The sequence below is a fragment of the Rattus rattus genome, chromosome 16 (genome assembly GCF_011064425.1).
Source record: "Rattus rattus isolate New Zealand chromosome 16, Rrattus_CSIRO_v1, whole genome shotgun sequence".
Taxonomy (NCBI): Eukaryota; Metazoa; Chordata; class Mammalia; order Rodentia; family Muridae; genus Rattus; species Rattus rattus.
Window position 1 is genome coordinate 15,241,461 of NC_046169.1, and position 6,000 is coordinate 15,247,460.

At 39.1% G+C, this 6,000-nt stretch overlaps 1 pseudogene; it reads left to right on the top strand.

Moving 5' to 3' along the window:
* Positions 1-2,295: 2,295 nt before the first annotated feature.
* LOC116885990 lies at positions 2,296-2,396 on the top strand (annotated as a pseudogene).
* The last annotated feature ends 3,604 nt before the right edge of the window (positions 2,397-6,000 follow it).

The following is a 6,000-nucleotide window of genomic DNA, read 5'->3' on the forward strand; positions in this document are numbered from 1 at the left end:
TTGGTGCGTTCTCTCCTGTGGAAAACTCTTTCTCCCACTTTCAGCATTATTTAGTTGACTGTACTTCTTTGTGTGTAGGGTTTAGTCTGCATGGGCCTTGCACTGTCAAGTTTAGCATGTTTATTGATGTTGTCCTTGTTCAGTTTATGTTTAAGCAATCGTGTCAGTGAGACTTTATGGGAGCAGTGTCTGACATTCTTATGAGACACAATCTCACAGCAAACTCTCCGATCCTCTGGCTGTTACAATCTTTCTGTCTCATCTTCTACAATGTTCTCTGAGCCTTGGGTGCAGGAACTGTCTTTTAGCCAAATCTGTTGGGACTGACCTCTACAATTCTGAATTTTGGTTGATCATTAACACAGTTTTTAAAAATAGATCAGAGACAAAGTTATTCAGAAGAACATGGAGGGTATCTTTATCACAACTAAGAAACCTCAACTTTATCAATATTGACTCACTCAAATTAAAATTTTGAATGGTGCTTGATCATGATTGATGAACTAAAAACTATTTTTTAAAATCTCTACACAAAGTATTCCTTGTTCCGATAGTTTAACAGGTAAGTGTGACTACACTTTTTAAGGAAAGAAACCATGCTGATTTTAATCTTAAAAACTCTTTCTGGCAAGAGAAAAGGATGTTCCCTAACTTATTCTTTGAAGATAACAAAATCACAGCATCTATAACAGGCAAAGTCATTCGTGATTGTGACACACTCAGCTTATTTTCAAATATAAATGCATAACTCCTACATGAAATATTAACTAAACACAGTGGTTAGTTTTATGCTACTGATGCAAAAGTGGCTAAATATTAGGAAATGTATTAACATAATTCTCTAAGATAATAGATTCAAAGAAAAATTACATCATAGTAGAAATTTATTATAGAAAATGTTTTGTTAAACTTTTGTGTGTAAGAAGCAATTTACTGTACTTCCCACTAAATATTATCAAGGCAGAATGTAGTTCTGATTCCATTCTGTCCTTAAACAGATCCACCTTTAGTGTGACATCAGTATAATGGATTACAAAATTCAAGGGACAGATGGAAATGTGGAAATTATTTGAGACTTACCTTGTAGTGTTAAAGAAAAAAAAATGTCTAAACTCAGAGTGTCTCTAACAACTAACCAAAGGCATCAGAACCTGATAATCAATGGGATCTTAAGATAAGTAAATCCATGTTAAGATATGCTGGTGTGGCCTAACGTGTATTTCTCTAATCCATATAACTGTTATTTTCAGAGAGAGAGAGAGAGAGAGAGAGAGAGAGAGAGAGAGAGAGAGAGAGAGAGAGAGAGAGGGACAGACAGAAGGCAGGCAGGGACCGAGAAAGACAGACACACAGAGAGAGAGAGACAGACAGACAGACAGACACAGACAGAGAGAGAGAGAGAGAGACAGAGAGAGACAGAGACAGATAGAAAGAGAGAGACAGAGAGACAGAGAGAGAGAAGATGGAACCAAAGGTTATCCTGTTTTCTTCTAGGCTCAGAGTTAAGACCTAACTTGAGTAGGTCTGGGGATAGGGTTAACCTTTATCCTACCATTTTAAAGGTTTGACATTCAATGTTGCCTATGCACATGGTTAGGGTAAAAGGACAAATGGATATAATAAAACAGAATATAAAGAGAGCTTATTGAAAGTAAATTAAGAACTGAACTTCAAATTTCTATCATATGTGTTTCCAAAATTAACTGCCCTATGGATATCTTATGTAAAATTGTAGCTAGAGGACAAAGATGAATTAGAACAGTTCCACGGGGAAACATAGGAACACTGATATATGTTTATTTTTAATTAGACATGATAAGGGTTAATTATATGGGGTCATTGGAAGAATAACTGCTCCAGATTAACTCTCTGATATGAGCAAAAGGGATGAGTTGAAATAACAGATATACTTACCCTGCAACCAAAAATACTGAGCCCTACACTTTAAGTAGAACATAAGCAAGCTAGAATTGGTCCAGGAGGCAAGAGGCATGATGGGGTGGAAAAATCAAAGAGATAAAGAAATTTTAGACTGAAAATATGATTTTAGTATGGCAGGATCACTGTCTGCAAATATTCAAAAAGGTGTCATAAAAAATGAGGCAAAACTCATTTGCTCAGAAAAGGAGCCAGTGTTTAAGCTCATACAATTGCTAGTTCAAGATAAACAAAAGGAGTGTTGTAGATATCCAATAATTCTTAACAGTTAAATTTTTAATTAAAAAATTTTAAAAGTTGAATTCACAAAATAATGAGTCCCCATACAAGAAAAAAAGAAACTTAAGAAGCTATAGAGTGCTTACTTTGACAGCACATATATGAACATTGGAATATCGCAGAAAACATTAGCAGTGCCCCTGAGCAAGGACGGCATTTGTAAGCATTCCGTTGTTTTTTCCTTAGTTGTCTACAGGCCGTTAATGGTTGCTGGGCGTGGGGTGGAGACACCTTTTCTTAAGTGCTGTTACCATTGGCAAGGAACCCATGCTTTTGCCAATGTCCACTCAGCCTGTATCCTATAAGAAATCATAGTAGAATAAAATGGGTAACAAAAAAGAAAATATAAACATTAACATAGTAAGAGGACCTGCCGGAGCAGAAGGGGATCGCTGTAAGTAGAAGGAGTACAACAAAAGTTAATGGGTAGTGTGCATATGATAAAAATACTCTATATCTGTTTATAACTACTGGTGCTGCTGCTGTTACTATTACTACTACCACCACCACCACTATGTGTGGGGGAGTGCATGCATGTGCACACCATGATGCACGTGTCAAAGTCAAAGGATCATTTCTGAGAGTCCGTTCTTTTCTTCTCCTATGGGTTTGTGGCTCAAACTCAGGTTATCAGGTTTTCATGGCAGGTGCTGAGTCATCTCACCAGCCCCCAAATACATTGTATACATGTATGCATATGTCATAATGAAAGCCATTACTTCAATATCTAATTTGAGGTTGTTTACGCAAAAATACTCTTTCCTTTTATTTAGATTTTCGGGCAGTAAATAATTTTGAAAATCTGGTTTCTCCACACACAGACACTTGATCTTTGACAAAGAAGCCAAAAATTTAAAATGGAGAAAAGAAAGCAACTGGCAATCTCTATGTAGAAAAATGAAAATAGATCCATATTTGTCACATTGCATAAAGCTCAAGTCCAAGTGGATCAAGGACCTCAACATAAAACCAGATACACTGAATCTCATAGAAGTGGGAAAGAGCCTTGAACTCATTGGCACGGGGGGAATTTCCTAAACAGAACTCCAATGGCTCACCCTCTAAGATCAAGAATTGATAAATGGGACCTCATGAAACTGGAAAGCTTCTGTAAGGCAAAGGACACAATAAGACAAATCAGCAACCTACAGACTAGGAAAAAGTCTTCATTAACCCATATCTGATAGAGGGCTAATATCCAAAATATATAAGAACTCAAGAAGCCGAACAACCCAATCAAAAAATGGGGAATAGAACTAAACAGAGAATTCACAACAGAGGAATCTCGAATGGCCGAGAAGCATCCAAAGAAATGTTCAACATCCTTAGTCATCAGAGAAATGCAAATCAAAACAACCCTGAGATTCCACCTCGCACCAGTCAGAATGGCCAAGATAAAAAATCAGCTGACAAAACATGTTGGCGAGGATGTGAAGAAAGAGGAACACTCCTCCATTGTTGGTGGGATTGCAGACTGGAACAACCACTCTGGAAATCAGTCTGGAGGTTCCTCAGAAAATTGGAAATAGATCTACCTGAACACTCAGCTATACCATTCTTGGACGTATACCCAAAAGATGCCCCACCATGCCATAGGGGCACATGTTTCACTATGTCCATTGTGGCCTTGTTTGTGACAGCCAGAAGCTGGAAACAACCCAGATGTTCCACAAGAGAAGAATGGATACAGAAAATGCATTCATTTACACACTGGAGTTCCGCCCAGCTATTAAGAATGAGGTCATCCTGAATTTTGCAGGCAAATGGATGGAAGTAGAAAATATCATCCTGAGTGAGGTAACTCAGGCCCAAAAGGACATGCATGGTATGTGTGCACTAATAAGTGGATATTAGCCAAAACATGTACAGAATACCCAGGATACAATCCACAGAACTCAAAAAGGTCAACAAGCTGAAGAGCCCAAGTGAGGATGCTTCAATCCCACTTGGGTGGAAGAAGAAATCATCACTGGAGGATGGAGGGATGGAAAGAACTGAGTGGGAAAGGAGACATGGAGGGAGAGGGTAACATGATCTGGTATTGAGTGGGGGGAAAGTAGTGAAGCCATGAGGGCCAACAGAAAGAATGGAAACAGGCAGCTTCTGGAGGTATGGTGGGGGACCGTCAGATATGTACCAGAGACCTGGGAGATGAGAGACTCTCAGGACTCACAGGGAAGGACCTTGGATGAAATGCTCAGTGGGGAGAGGTAACGTGTAGAGCCCACTGCCAGCAGAAAGACAGGGCATCAAGTGAGGGATGGGGCTGCTATCCCACAGTCATCCTGAGTTTGATTCTAGAGACCCCCCTGGTGGAAGGAGAGAACCTTCTTCTGTAAATTATCTTCTGATCTGCATACTTAATGGTACTGTGCACACACAATACTTAAATGTAATTTAAAAATAAAAAAAGATACTTCAAACTTATTCATTCATTTTATGTGAGTACACTGTTGCTTTTTTCAGTCAAGAACACCAGAAAAAGGCATCACATTCCATTTAGGATGGTTGTGAGCCACCATGTGGTTGCTGAGATTTGAACTCAGGATCTCTGGAAGAATAGTCAGTGCTCTTTTTTTTTTTTTTTTTGGTTCTTTTTTTTGGAGCTGGGGACCGGACCCAGGGCCTTGCACTTCCTAGGCAAGCGGCTCTACCACTGAGCCAAATCTAACCCCTATTTATTTATTTTATATGAGCATTACAGATGGTTGTGAGCCACCATGTGGTTGCTGGGATTTGAACTCAGGACCTCTGGAAGAGCAGTCAGTGCTCTTAACCACTGAGCCATCTCCCCAGTCCTTAAAGATACTTTAATACAGTATAAGTATGATGGTTCCCAACTTTACAATTGATGGTGTTAGTTGCATATTCTGCTCGAACGGCTTTCCAGTCACAGCTTAAAAGGTTATGAAGGAGGGCTGGAAAGTTGGCACTGAGTATTCTTCCAGAGGACCTGGGTGGTTCCCAGAACCTCCATGGTGGCTCATACCTCTCTATAACTCCAGTTCCAGAGGATATGATGTCCCTTCTGGACTCCATGGGTGCTGCATGCACGTGGCACAGAGGCATTCATGCAGATAAACCACTCCTATCCATAAAATAAAAAAGTTAAAAAGTAACTTCTATTTTGAAGTTCTGCTTTTTTCCACCTTTATTAAATTATAATTAATGAAAATTGTGTATATACAAGGCATGTGGTATGGTGATCTGATATATGTACAGACTTTGCAATGAGTACCATAATCAAATTAATTAACCATACCCACCACTCTCTGCTGTTACAATTAGTATGTGACTCAGGACATTGATTATTTGCCATTTTATCATATTTCAAATTAAAAATTATTACTAGCTATTATAATCATGTTATACAATAGATATCCCAAACTGAGTCATTTTTTAACTGAAGGTTTGTACCATAGTCATGCACTAGTGACTGGGTGCGAATGGTTCCTCAAGTAAACTTTAAAAATTCAGATTTAACTCTTTACTGCTTCAAGCATGTGTTAGTGGTTCTCTGATCCTCAGTCGTATAACGACAAGGTAACGCATCCTTCCAGTGCTCAGCTTAGAAGAGGACTCTGAACCTCAGATGAGACCATGAACAAACACTGTCACTGTCTCAGGCCTTGACTCCTCATTCTCAGAAGCTATTTTCTCATGAAAGTCTCTGCGCAGCCGCAGACAGGACAGGAGAGTAAAGCAGTCCCAGCCTCAATGAGACAAGGTTTTATAGGAAATTGTGAGCACGTGAGAGGGTTTTTAGCATGGCAATCATTTAAT